At 39.6% G+C, this 15,169-nt stretch overlaps 2 protein-coding genes and 1 non-coding gene across 13 annotated transcripts in view; 2 read left to right on the top strand and 1 right to left on the bottom strand.

Annotated features, from left to right (window-relative positions):
* Window positions 1-15,169, top strand: part of MCPH1 (microcephalin 1) — a 241,711-nt gene that overhangs the window by 120,106 nt on the left and 106,436 nt on the right. The window lies entirely within an intron of this gene.
* Window positions 1-15,169, bottom strand: part of ANGPT2 (angiopoietin 2) — a 69,804-nt gene that overhangs the window by 46,889 nt on the left and 7,746 nt on the right. The gene's annotated exons all lie outside the window — the stretch shown is intronic.
* Window positions 421-560, top strand: LOC149872744 (U4 spliceosomal RNA). The gene has a single exon (XR_016440083.1). It is a non-coding gene; the product is annotated as a U4 spliceosomal RNA (small nuclear RNA).

Genomic DNA, 15,169 nt, shown 5'->3' on the forward strand with positions numbered 1-15,169 from the left:
GGCTCTATCTAAGTTACGTGGATTTCTGTAAGTGGTGTATTTTAGATCAGTAGTGAACAGAACACACACTCACCCTTCGGTGGAGAAGACAAACCTTTGACCAGATTCTGCCATTTTTAAACCAGTCTGTGTGCTGAACTTCTGTTTTGTTACAGGTATAGATTGGTTTCCAATCACTTACACTGGTAAAAGAGTGATGTCTGTACCTGGTCACAGTCTCAGTTTTGCTAAACAAAAAAGCCAAATTCCTTATCCTTCTTTCCTAAGAAAAGGTCTCCATTTTCTTAAGCATATTAATGACCCTTCTTTCAACTCTTTCCAGTTTAAGTTCATTATTTGTTAATACAGGTGACAAGAACAGCATGCAATTTTCTAAATGAGATCCTACCAATGCTTTGCAGTATTAGAGATAGTATTAGTAGCTTTGCGCAGTGGCAGTATGGTAGTCAGTAAGGTCAGTCTGAGGCACAATTATTGCTAATTGAAATCTTTTCTCTCTGTCTCTATTGTACATACACCTTCTACTGCCCTCTATAAATACATCAACTCAGTTTTATCTGTGGCATGTCATACAGAGTTCTCAGTGTTTTGGATGCTGTTCCTTGTAGTTATGGATTAGGGTTTGAAGTGACAATTTGGGAGATTTCTTCAGTCAATGAGGGCCTGTAAATGAAGGCACTGAAGTCCATGGCCCGGGATAACCTGTCCATTTATTATTCCTATGTACGTGAATTCGCAAGAAAAAATAAGCCCTATAAAACGGGGTTAGACCCAAAACTGTCTGTAAGAATTCAAAAATACTTTAAAAATCATAATTAGGACTTCTATTATGTCCATGATGACAGATTTTTAGAGGCACATATAATGCACTTTATTTAGATGTCAAATACGGGCTGTCATCCCTTGTTACTTCAAATCATATTAAATTATAAAATTTGACAGAAATATTTAGCTTCTCTTGCCAAAAGAATCAGGCTAGATCAATCATATTGGAACACATGCCAAAACTTCCCAGTTGTAGCCAAGTTTTTTGTAAAAAGCCAGCTTGAGATTGGCAAGTGAAAGAAAAACATTGATAGTATGTTTTATTTGACTTTTAACTAACTATTGTTAGGAGCATCCTACAAGAGGGTCTCTTGTAATGTACAAGAGAGTTCATTTGCCAATTCTTCTTTAAATTAAAACCTTTCTGATATGTATTATTTAACTTCTTCTCATCATACAGAGCATTTTTGCCAACAGACTAATGATTTATAGTTTTGACCCTACAGTCACTTTAAATCAATCTAAGCTCATCCTCATCCTGTCAACAGGCACATCTATCCTCTGGCAATGGGAGAGAAGTGCCACAAACCATACGTCTCTAACAACCCTTTCCCATGAGGGGAACCAACTTCCAAGAGAAGTGGTGCAGGCTCCTACCCTGGGGGGGTTTAAGAGGAGGTTAGATGAACACCTTGCTGGGGTCGTTTGACCCCAGTACTCTTTCCTGCCATGGCAGGGGGTCAGACTAGATGACCTACTCAGGTCCCTTCCGACCCTAGAAACTATGAAACTACGAATTGTGTGGGCTGGTGGGACTGCCAGTGAAATCATTGAAATCACCCAAATCTATCAAGAAATACATTTCCCCCTGCAGCCCTAATCTGGATTTTATTTACTAGACTGAAATAGCTGACTTCAGGATCACAGTATATAAACCCAGGATAAAACCTGTGGCATAAGACTCCACAAGCTCTTACACAACTTTCCCACCAAAATATACTCTTACAAGGAAGTCCATTCTCATGCTGAGATGGTTTCTGATATGGAGGAAAGAAGGAATCAGATGATTGTTATAGTTTGTTACAGGGGTTATCAGTATGGCAAATCCTGAAACAGCCTGTCCTGTTTGCAAAGAGATGAAAACTGTTTCTGAACTCATAGCATGTTTTGGTGTTGGTTCATGAGCAATGCCTAGTCCTTGTGAAGAACACAGTAGAACACAGACTACAATGAGAACGGGGCCAGGCAGGAGGGAGCTCAAGCCTTTTGTCAATGCTATTATTCGTTCCCACAGGACACCTTGCTTTAAGGGGGGGTGGTGACAGAAAAAGTGTTGACTCAGAGAATTGAGTCATATTTTGCTAATGATTTCTTTTTTCTAATTTCCCATTGTATCTTCCTATCAAAACTGGGTAAGTGGAAGGATTTGGATTGATCAGTCATGAATTGTGTAGCAGTCTCCTGGACATGTAAAAATACCACCACTAAAGTGGCTAAGATATATATCAAACTAGGAACTCTACTTTTTCTGAGCACCGGTTGGGTTGTAAAATTTTACTTTCTGTGTCCTCTTGTGCTGTTTTCATCTTGATCTGAATGTCCAAGAGGTGCTAATAGAGAGCAAAATATGCCAGGCTGTTAAAGATCAAATGCATGTACACTTGGACAATGAGTTGCTACTGCTAACCATAAAAGAAAAACTAAACTGAAAGCATCTAAATCACACAAATAAGGAAATAGAAATTAAGTGCCTTGCTTTCATAAATCTGAGTTGTTACTTGTAACATGGGTAACAGCATCTTGTTTTAACATTTATTTTTAAACTAGCTATGTCCCCTTAAGTCAGGGAAAGGAAGGACAGCATTAGCACAGCCTTGGGGCTGGACTGCAGATGCATGCAGGTGTTCCTGAGATGGAGTTAACCCTTTCCTATATTGGGTTGCCCCAATCTCAGTCTAGATTAGTGCACCTACTCAGGTGAACTAACTTCAATCATTATGCCAGTTTTTTTTTTTACCAATTTAACCTCTCTGGATACCTGCACAATTGAACATTTAGATCAACCTAACCCTGGTTGAGTTAAACTAAATGTAATGGGTATATATTCTCAAGGAGTCCAGTCCTATGACTTAGGGATCAGCTGGAGGGTGGATTGAGGAAATACATTTTTGAAGGTAGCATGCAGTTTCTAAGGAAGTTAGAAATAGGTTCCTGCCAACAAAGTGATACATCTGACAGAATAGACTACACTATTTGTACTGGAACAGGTGACCTGGTATCACTATACTAACAAAATCACCTACTATAGACACCAGTTTTTGCTGGTAGAGCTGATATTGATAAAATAGGTTATATTATCAAAGTACACTTTTTAGCAGTGTATATTAAGCTGTTGCTTGTTACAGAAATGCCATTTAAAAGGCATAATCCTACAACAGACTATTGTACCAGCAACATTTTCAAGTGTAAGGCTTACGTAGCATTCTGTGTTTCTTTCTGAGGTAGTTATGGGAGAAGACATGTTCCCATAGAAAGTCAATACTTTCTGGTGGTTAAGAACCTGAAATGTCAAATGATTGTTGTCCTATCATTTATTTAAAGATCCTGTCTTCCATATTCTTTTTTGTGATTTTGCACAATGTAGCTAAAATAAAAGTAGGGGACAACAAAATTTCATATTTTCAGCAGAAGAAACTAAAGAATTTGAGAGGGGAATGGAACCTTCCTATTACAAATACTTTGCTTTTGCCATCATATAACAGGCAAGACTCAATGTATAGTAAGAGATTGTGCAAGAAAACATCACATAATTCATGGTCCCTTTTTATCTTTGATGTTTTTCAGAATTTCTTTCAATCCTCACCTCCAGATATAATAGCTGCAGATGTCTCCAGATCTTGATTATATGCAGTAATGAATTTACAAAAAAAAGTGTAAGCTAATTTGGAGGAATACGGAATTTAATTTGAAATACATTTTATATTTTGTAGTTAGGAGAGTCTCAGAACAAATGGTTAAAAGGAATGGCCGTGAAATTTTCTCTGTATCTGTATTGTCTAAAGTGGTTTCTAGTTCTCTAAATTTTTGTTTTGAAATTCAAAAATTATAGAGTTGATATAGGTCAAGTTCCTAGCAACAGAAAGCACAACATTTACTAATCCATTATACTGCTATTTAGAAATAAAAAGATTATTAGATTAAAGTGTATGCAGATGTCAAAAAGTTTTGACCTAATGTTCTTGCTTCCCTTATATAATGGGCCTTGTGCACTTTGGGCCAAAGTGGTAAAATTGGTCCTACCATCCATCTTGTGCACTTATGTCTTACCTGATGATTTTGCTAACTGGGGAATTGGATACTCAGCCAAAATTCAGGAAAACAGCAGAAATCAAAAGGAAAAAAGAGAAAGGAAATGATTAAGACCATAGTATAGCTACAGAAGTACAGTCCTATCCAGCTTCAGTTGTCAAACAAAACCAGGGAAAGTCAAAAAGCAACCTCATACTCTTTAGATGAATCAGTCGTACATTACACAAGTATAATGGAGGCTCTCTTCCAATTGTTCTCTGGGACTCAACTGCCTGTTCAAGTACCAGTGTGTTTAAGGTATATGGCCCCATTCAGTTTTCTGGATGATTGAGTTCCTTGGAGTGGAATCTGTCCTAGGGCCTAAAACCGGGCTTTTGAAGTATACCCTTAAACATGCAGGTATGACAGTGGAAAATCATCCAAATTCTGCATGTTTTAAAAGCCTCTGGTTTCAATTAAAACTAAATAAAACACTTAATTTTATTTTTATAAGTAAATTTATACTAAAAATTCTGATAAAGATAAAACTGTTTTGCTCTACTTCATTGACAGTAGATGACATCCTGTGTAACTGTGTTCTCATTTGTGTGAATGCATCACTCTAACTTTTTGCAATATAAAAGTTAGATGCTATATCAAAACTTGCATTTTGCAAGTAATCTACTTTTCTTTATCTCTTCATATTTTCATGATTTGTCAGTGCTGGGTATTTTCTAAAATGAAAACATAACTTGAAAATGAGCACAGATACCTCCATAGTATAGTTATCCTGATGGATTTAAGAAGACAAGTTTAATGTGATATGAATGTAGCTATTTTTTCTCTTGCTTTATGTTCCTTTCACATAAAAATTCTTAATTAAACTACTCAACATGAGTTTTTGTTACCTGAATATATTTTTTTTACTTAACTGAAAGCTAAAAGTAGAAATGTATTATCTTGCAACTTAAGGAAAAAATACACTATACGGGAAGTATAAGTGCAGACCAAAGTGACAATTTTTGCCCAATCTAGTCCCAGGAAGCAGTTTATAGTTTTGACCAAACACAAGTGCACAGCTGCAGACAGCTTCAAAAATGGTCAGTTGGGTGAAAATCAAATCCCTCATTGCATGAGGTCTCAGATAAAGAGTTTAAAAATGTAGCATCTTTTGTAACTTCTGTGGAGCTGTTTTCAGAATGGGAGGGGGAAAGGGAATGGAGGGAATTCAGTCTGGGGGGTTTTCAGGGACCACCCTGCCCCCGTGGGTTGGGTGGGTGTATTGGAGCCTACCAAGATGAGGGGGGGCTCCAATTCACCCACTCCACCATTCAGCACCAACTGGAAAGCATCAAGAATGAGCTCCCTCCACTGCCCTTTCCCCCTCCAATTCTGAAAACAGCAAGCACTGGTATAGAGCCCTGGCCGTTGCTATGGGAACCTAGCTGCAGGCTCCCAACCCATGGCTATATTTCCCCTCTCCTCTGGAACCAGCAGTGAACTTCTGTTTGGTCTGGGGAAATGTTGTAACTCGGAACACTTTGCAAAAATCATTCTGAGTTAGAGAGAGTTGCACTTCTGTCTGCACCCTAAATGATCTGGAGCTGAAGCAGGATCTACTTAATTGGTTTGTACCCCTTCCTGTAGAAGGCAGGAAGTCCCCATTGACTTCCATTGTTTCTCAAGGGAAAAAATATCCTCTTCGGAATGCATGTGGGAATGCTTGAGAAACATGGCCCGTTGTGTCTGTGCTGGTCGATACTTCCAACTAAGCATCTCTCTCTTTCTCTCTCTCTCTTTTTGGTCAACAAACAAGAACTTGAAAGTGACATCAGAAATGAATACTAGCTGGAAATGAACTGGGATTTATGGGAAAATGTTCCAAATAAAATTGTGTCATACAATAGTAAAGGGTTGTGATAACATTTAGAGGAGTAAATAAGGACATTTATACAGATTTTATGCAGGAGATTTTTTTTCCAATGAATTCCACTTGTTGCACTGACTCAAAACTCACCAACTTTTTCTGTCTTGTTACATCATTTCTACTGTTAGCTATTTGTTTCTATTCCATAAATGTCGCATTTACTGACAATTTATCCCAAAAAATCCCTCGTAAGAGGCCTGATGTTCTCTTTTATGGAAATAAATCTAAATTATTTTTTTCATTAATCTAACCTGAAACTAGATACATAACTATGCAGACATTTTTGCACAAATATAAAAAAGATTAGCTTAAGAAGTGTATAGCTCATCTGAAAGCACAATGGTTTACAAAGAAGTTCTCAATATTAACTTTTGCAGCATTATGTGAATATTTTCTACTGCTTATTTTGAGGTAACTGCAAAAATTGCTAAGAGCATAAGTGTGTATAGTAAGTATATAAAGTTAGTTCATAACTAACAATATGCCAAATTGAAGAACTGAGTAACCAGTATTCCAAAACTTGCAGTCTGTAAACTTGCATGCAGGGGGCAGATACTCTGAAAAATGTTTTTATTTTTTTCATAAAGAGATGCATATCTGCCACCAGTCCTGTGTGTATTAGACTAAATTAATAATGAAATTATTTGTAAATTGGACTCTTAGATTTCTTTAATTGTGGTTACAATAACAACCAAACCATAATAATCATTGTGGTAGGTGTATGCATGGTGAAAAACATTAATGGTTTCAGTCACTTTCTCTGTGGACAAAGAAATCATGATGTGGGATTTTATTCCAATGTCATCAAAAATATAAAATCGCCTGAACTGGTGAGAAAGGGTTAAGTATATTCATTAAGGTAGTAATCTAAGACTCTGAATCACTGTTTTTCAAGATCTAGGCTAAGTAATATTGCTCTTAGAAATGAGGGAAGGGATTCGTGAAGTTCCCATTAGTCTAAAAATAAAGAATAAATAAATAAATAAGTCTGAGTCATGAATGGCATTTTGCCGAAGTTCAGTAGCACTGAAGGCAGGGAAACAGTGAGCCAGTGGCTCCCCTGCCACACATTGGAAAAACTGTAAAAAGTCTTCAGTTAGTATAGTAAATGGGCAAGCCCAGAACACTTTGAAATTGGGATTCCACATTCATGATATGTATAAGAAACTTTATCAAGCAGCACTTAAATTTCTATTTCGTATTTATGGTATACCAAAATTCATTGGGACAACTATATTTTCAGTGTTTTGGGGAAAGAGAAATCTAAAATTATGTATTATCAATAGTATTATGATTTGGATTGAAAGGCAGTGGACTAGACCTTTTCTAGACAGGTATAAAGATGAGCTTCTGCCTGAAAAATGAAGTCTGAACATACTGTGTTACCCTAGTAATCCTTTGAAAGGCACAGAGTTCTTGGGGTGGTATCTTTTATTGGACCAACTGCATGGATAGAATAAAACTAGACAAGATTTAGTTTTAGAGTCAATGGCTCAATGTCTGGCTGGCAGCTGGCATCACACTGAGTGCCCCAGGGGTTTGTCCTAGAGTCAGTTTTGTTCAATATCTTCATCAGTGATCTGGAAGATGGGATGGAGTGCATCCTCAGCAAATTTGCAGATGACAACAAGCTGAGTGGATAGTAGATATGCTGGAGGGTAGGGCTAGGATTCCAAAAGACTTAGACAAATTAGAGGATTGAACCAAAATAAATTCTATGCAGTTCAATATGAATAAATGAAAAGTTCTGCACTTAGGACCAACTAGCTAAGCAGCAGCTCTGCAGAAAAGGACACGGGATTACAGTGGACAATAAGATGAGTATGAGCCAACAGTATGCCTTTGTTGCAAAGAAAGCTAACAGCATACTGGACTGCATTAGCAGGAGTATTGCCAGCAGAACGAGGTAAGTGATTCTTCCCTGTACCTGGCATTGGTGAGGCCACATTTGAAACAGTGTGTCCAGTTTCAGGTACCCCCCACTGCAGAAAGAATGTGGACAGATTGGAGAGAGTCCAGCAGAGAGCAATGAAAATGGTCAGAAGGCTGGGGAACAGGACTTATGAGGAGAGGTGAGGGAACTGGTCTCATTTAGTCTGTAGAAGTGAAGACTGAGAGACAATTTAATAACAGCCTTCAACTACCTGAAAGAGGATAGAGCTAAGCTATTCCTAGTGGTGGCAAATAACAGAACAAGGAGTAATGGTTTCAATTTGCAGCAAGGGAAATTTAGGGTAGATATTAGGAAAAACCTTCTCACTAGGAGGGTAGTAAAACAGTGGAACAGCCTACAGAAAGAGGTGGAATCTCTTCTCATTTTAAAACATGGATAGACAAAGCCTTGGCTGGGATTAAATAGTTGGGGTGATCCTGGTTTGAGCAGGAGGTTGGACTAGATGACCTCCTGAGGTCCCTTCCAACCCTAAGTTTCTATGACTCTATGAAAAATAGAATTCAAGAATCAAGCTGCTTAGAAAACTGTAGACCATAATTAGGCTCCCTTTTCAGATATAAAATTGCATTTCTCTAATATCAAAGCTGAGATCTCACAGCATCTTTCAGTATTCTCTCACCCGCTCATCGGATCCCTAAATTGAAGCACTGAAACATTTGGAATATTTCTGCAGTTTTGGAACGCTTCCTCTAAATAAATTTAATTTATGAAATTCCATAAAAGAAATAGTCTTTGTGAAGAATCTCCTGTATGAGCATCAGCCACTTATTTTTAAGTTGAAAAGAAGCCAGTTTTTAATGTTTAAGGTTTTGAAACATTGCATATGTTGTCACTTGCTAATGCTCATTTTTCATGACTTCAGATTCATTGCTAAGAACACGCTGCAATGTTCCCATCAAGTATCTAAAAAAGAAGTTTGAGTTATTGATTGCAGACATTTTTCTTCAGTTCTGTAAAAAAAATTTCTAGTTTCTTTCCTTCATTGGTGCTCTACAGGGGGCCTTGAGAGCCTTGTGTTAAACCAAATAAAGATTTTTTTCCTTGGTGGTAATGGAGTTAACAACCTCTTTGGATATTGTTTAATGGGACTTGTCAAAAATGACATCCCTGAAGCTGCTAAAATACTTGTGGAGAAAAAACATTTGACCATGAAGTGGACCAGATTGCATTATGAGGTAGGCCTTCCAAAAATATTTAACAAGAAGGACCTCAGAAGACAAGCCCTTCACAAAGTACACAAACTGAATATTTTGCAACTTAATGTATTTTTGCCAAGTGGTATTTTTATTTCTTCAAACTCTTTTTCTCACAATAGTACAGCTAAGAGGTTTGAAAGATAGAGCTTCAAAGAATTCCATAGATGAAGGATACCCAGGTCACCAAGTAATTAATAAATACAAGTATTTGGGAAATAAAAGTCCTCATATATAGGCATCCTGCAATTCCTTTGAAGCAAAAATTATATCTGGCAAATTTCAGCGAGTGAAGACTCCCCAGTTTTGCATTTAACCCTTTTAAAGCAAAGGAAAATGTGGTCAGTAGCAGAAGAGAAAAGGAAGCTCACAGCACAAGCTTGATTGAAGATTTGTTTGGAGAAACTGCCAGGAGAAGGAGCTGTCTTGATCTGCCTGTGAGAGGTGCTTTTAACATCTGAGGGAGTAATTGATAAAGCCCATCACCCTCAAGGGAAACTCCTCCAAGTTCTATGGCAAGAGACTTTCCTCAACTGGGAGACAAATCGCCAAAAAACTTGTTGCTTGAAGAGTACATTCAGCCCAAGCCATTAGCATTGAAGGTAAGCTATCCTGGAAAGGAAAAAGGGAATAAGAGGATGAACAGGAAGGTAAGAGATTTTAAGGAACAAGGATAAAGACAAAAAGAGCTTAGCCTGAAAGTGGAGAAGGAGGTGATCGGGCTGGGCTGCAGAAGACCCTGTAAGACTCAGAGGGTGGGGAGGGGTGGGAGGGGCCCAATAGATCAGAGAACAGTACTAAAGAAATAGATGTCATGGAGTCAGAGGTGAACAAGGATACCAGGAACCTGCAGGGGCACTACATTTAAGGAGAAGGCCTGTGAACTGATTTTAAAGTGATTGAGGATTTTTTTTTAATTTACTTGAGGAGGATAAGAATGGATTATGAGATTGGTGGGAAGTTTCTTGTGAGGGGAAAGAGGAAATGTTATATTCATTTGTGTGGAAAGGAATTGGGCATTTGAGAAGGAGGATGGTTCTACAAATACTACAGAGAAAGAGAAAGCAGTGTTGGCAGAAGTTTTCCAGAGAAGCCACAAATTGGGGGGGCACACAACTGCTATATGCCATTAGATAGGCCTTCTAAAGATATCAAAAATGTCACTCACCAATTTCCCAAGTATTATTCATAGTAAAACAATACAGGTTCTTTGATGTATTTTCTTGCTTGGAACTCTAAAAATTGTTAATCTAGTGACAAATAAAGACGTTCTGATACTAACACTTACATTGCTCATCGTTAGTTTACTTGCTAGTGCAACATTAAGCTTTGTCCTTTTGAAAAGCAGTGGATTTTTATAATAGTTTTTGTTGTGTCTTGTAAATAGAATCCTTGAATGTGCAATAGAAGGTGCTTTCACATGAAGTGAAATTGTTTATTTTGTTGAAGATCGTCTGTCTTTTTAACATCTCAGTATTAACTTTAAGTTTTATCCTTTATAATGTTTCATTTAAAATGTATTAGATAATTTTGCAAGATGCCTGTTCTTTAATGTCTTCTGTCATAGTGATGTAATTTTACTTATTTTAGAAGTATTTATTTATATCTGATTATAGGTAAGTGCAGGTAACAGGATGAAGACTGGTACATAACAGAAGGAAGGTGGCATAAAGGGGTGGAGGTGGATGACAGGAATAAAAATGCAAGGACAGATACAAGGATACAAATTCAGCCCTCAGGCAAAAGACCTTAGCTCCATTGAACTCAGACATCTCTTTCTTGAGGCTATAAAAATCTTATGTCTGGATATAGTGTCTTAGGCTATTCAGCTAAAATCTTTGCTTATTTTAATGAGTTGTTCAAATTGTGTCAAGAAAGGGGAGGTTAATGTTAGTGTAGCAAAGAGGTTGAGATATTCTGCCTGTGGAAACATTTTAAGATTTTAATTATCTTACATTTCTAAATGGATCAGGCTGAAGCAAGGAGGGGAATGGTTTCATTAACCCTGCAAAACTGCGTATGAAGGAGTGAGTTTTCTTGCATATGAAATCTAGAGACTGATTGTACAGGTTACTTACTGATAATAGGAAAACTTCATAAAAACTTTCTGTAAAGCTATGCCAATGTATCTCAGTCTTGACCTGCAACATTCTTGTCATTCTAGTTCTGACTTCTTCAAGAACAGACACTGCCAGTTGTGCCAAACTTTATAGTAGTTAAATGAAAAAGAGGCTGTTTGACAGATTAGCCCATTAAGAAGATGCTTTGCATTTGCAGACTAGAATGAAGTGGAAAAAACTGTCATTTACTGAACAAAATGCTGTAGATTTTAAAAAATGCTGCAGGTAACATTTTAAAAAAGTCTACAGGGAATTCATTTGCCTGTTCTTTAACCTGAGTACAGTGGTTCAGTAAATTCTCAGGCTTTTGATTCCTGCTAAATTTTATAGGTACACCTTATTTTATTTTATTTTATTTTATTTTTAACTATAAATTCAAACTCTAGAAATTAGTTGTGAGGTCATAGCTTTCCAGTGAACTGGGTTGCATTATATTTTCATCCATTAAATTACATATGTATATGGAAACAATTTTTCCTTTTCCAACTAATTGAAACATCTCTCAAAAAATGAAAGAGAATTTATAAATCAATAGGTATTCATGTCTATGGGGCTTTTTTGGTATTAGTACTTTTTTCCCTATACTAAAAATATTTGCTTCCCCTAATTTGGTTTCAGGAAGTTGAAAATGAACAAAGTTAAATCATCCTGCTTTACTACATTAAAAAAAACTTCAAAACACTGACTTTGGGCTCATTTAATTACCTAGGTCATCATGGAAGATTCATTTTATTGGTATAGTTTTAGGAAGTTAGACTAACACTTGCATGGGATGGTTTGAAAAGGGATATTCCTGCTTTGAGAAGGGGCTGGACTAGATCATCTCCTGAGGTCCCATGCAGCCCTACTTTTCTATGATTCTTTTTTAAGATAACCTTTGTTGTTCAGTAAGATATTGTCAGACTGGCTTCACTGCCACATTTCAGCGCTAGTTCCTTTCAAGTGAGAGTGGGTATATGATGCATGTTTGATAGAATTCCTTCACAGGCATGCTGGGACTGCAGGATGGACATACTTGTCTGCTGGGGTAAGGAGGGCTGAGGATGCATCTTCTTTATGACCCCTATAGTCTGGAAGTATTTGAGGTAAGGTTAATAAAATTTTGAAACAATATGAAGGCACAGGTCCTGTAGCTTCAGACCTCTCAAACTAGTGTAGAACATACTTGAGACATTTTCAAGATTAGGGAGAAAAAGTCCATTCAATATTAGATAGCCTGTAACCTATTCTCTGCTCGGACAAACTTCTAAATGGATTTTGAATTGGATCCATTGTCTACATCTTTATTTGGCACTTGAAATGTACCATATACAACATGCCATCCAATCTTAAAGAGGAAACATGATTCTTTTTTCCTGCACTGTGGAGATATGCTCTGACAGTTAAGTATTTCTGTTAAAAGCTGTTCAGCAGGAATCTGGGTTTTCCATTTCCCATGGGAAAATGGGAAAAAAAAGAGGGTTTTTGCTTTTACAGGAAAAACATGGATTTTTCATTTTAACAGAGAAACACAGATTTTGTTCTTTTGCAAACAGCTCTCTCTGGGAGTGGAACTCCAGCCTGCAAGGGGCTGGGAGTGGGAAGACGTCAGGGGGCATCATGTGCATGTACTTACACATGGCTGCCAGGCAGCCTGGAGAACAGCTCATGCAAGTAGGTCTGGCTGGGAAGGGTGTGCAAGGATTGAGGCCCCCATAGGGAGGGAAGAAGGGAGTTGGGCAGGGCTGGGGCTGGGGCTGGGGCTGGGGCTGGGGATAGGGCTGCTGCCCAGCCTGGCAGTGTATGGGGCTTGGGGCCTAGGGCCACAATCCTTGGCCATAGGGTCCCAGCAGGGAGTGGGACGGGGCCATGGGTGACTCGTGTGGGGGGCATAGGGTCGGCTCCCCACACCTGCATGCACTCTAGGTGAGCCAGGAGCAGGCTGTCTGCTGTGAGCTGTGAACCCCCAGGTTCTCCGCAGCCCAGCAGGCGGACCTGGCATGGCAGGGCAGAGCAGGGCTGGGTGGGGAATATCCTTGCCACTGTGGGCCCTGTGCCACCCTGGTGACATGCCACCTCACCTGCCTGCCCCAGAGCAGCAAGGGGCACAATTCCACACCACTCCCCACTGTTGCTGGGTGCATAGGGGGCATGTCACCAGGGCAGCATGGAGGTTGCCGTGGCAAGAAGAAGCAGTGCCAGATTTAGGCTTAAGCTACTTAAGATACAGCTTAGGGCCTCACAACATGAGGGGCCTCTAAATAAGGGGAAAAAATTGACTCAATATCAAGTTTTATAATAATCAGTTGGTAGATAAAGGACATATGAGAAAATGACTCTAAATATGGACATTTTCATTATAATATGGCAAAAATATACATACATTGGATTATTTTTATCATATGGGGCCTCTTAAGATGAACATAGTTTAGGGCCTCAGCATGTCATAATCCAGCACTGAAGAGAAGGGCCGCGCTGTGCCCTGCTATGCCAGGTCCCACCCACTGAGCTGCAGAGGCTCCAAGGAGGGTAGCAGGTCAGGGAGCCCTAGCCTGCAGCAGGCAGCCTGCCCTGCACACAGCTCTGGGGGGTATGTGCCTCGCCGTTCCCCCTGGGAGTGCACGCAGTGGCAGGGAGCTGGCCTCCTCTGCTTGAGCCTATTGCAGACAGCCTGTATCCTTCCCCCACAAGCTCTGTTCCAGCCCTGACCCTGTAGCCCTGGCAGCTGAGGGCTGGGGGTGGGGGTGGGGGGCACCAGCAGGGCCTCGAGGGCTATGGATGGGAGTTAGGGGTACTGGTAGGCCCAGGGGGCCTGTGGCTTGGGAATGGGAGGCCTGGACCTGCATTCTAGTGAGCTAAAGGGACAGGGATAGCTTTGATTTCCCATGATGCCTATAAATTTTGGTATCTGATGTTGGATTATTTAGAATTTATTTACTGTAGTGATTGAGGCACTGGTAAGCTTCTACATTGTTTAAAAATTGCAAATATATCAATAAAACATTGTGTAGATGCCTATATGTATAGCGGCCTTTTATTTTAATCATGGATTTTGTGGTTTTTATCAGAAAATTTGCAATTTTTTTTTTATCAGGGAAACCCAGGTTTGCTGCTGATCAGTTATTTTTTTAATTGTCAAACAGTATTTGTAGGAGATGGTAGCCCAACTAGGTTAAGCCATTTTACTCTGCATAATTACCATACTGATAGATCACTTGCAGTGTTTAAAAATAAAATCCTCTGGCTACCTGCTTGGAAACATTTCCCACAGTCAGATGGATTGTAGATTGGCTGAAGGGTTGTATTCAGAGGGTGGTGGTGGACGGGTCATATTCGACCTGGGGGGAAGTGAGCAGTGGAGTCCCTCAGGGCTCGGTCCTGGGGCCTGCGCTGTTCAACATCTTCATCAGCGATTTGGATGACGGGGTGAAATGCAACCTGTTTAAATTCGCTGACGATACCAAAATTTGGGGTGAGGTGAGCACGCTAGTAGGGAGGGAAAGACTGCAACAAGACCTGGATAGGTTACAGGAGTGGGCTGACATAAACAAGATGCGTTTCAATACTGGCAAGTGCAGGGTGCTGCACTTAGGCAGTAGAAATCAGTAGCACACTTATAGAATGGGAAACTCCCTTCTTGAGAGCACAGAGGCAGAAAGGGACCTTGGAGTCATTATTGACTCCAAGATGAACATGGGCTGACAATGCGAGGTCTCGGTTGGCAGGGCTAACCGCACGTTGTCATGCATCCTCAGGGGCATCTCAAGTAGAGCCAGGGAGGTGATCCTCCCCCTCTATGCGACGCTGGTCAGGCCACAGCTGGAGTACTGTGTCCAGTTCTGTGCACCCCATTTCAGGAGGGATGTGGACAACATTGAAAGGGTCCAGGGGAGGGCCGCACGCATGATTCGGGGACTACAGGGCAGACCCTACATTGAAAGAC

This window comes from Crocodylus siamensis, chromosome 1, assembly GCF_052110815.1.
Source record: "Crocodylus siamensis isolate JL-2025a chromosome 1, ASM5211081v1, whole genome shotgun sequence".
NCBI classification, from domain to species: Eukaryota; Metazoa; Chordata; order Crocodylia; family Crocodylidae; genus Crocodylus; species Crocodylus siamensis.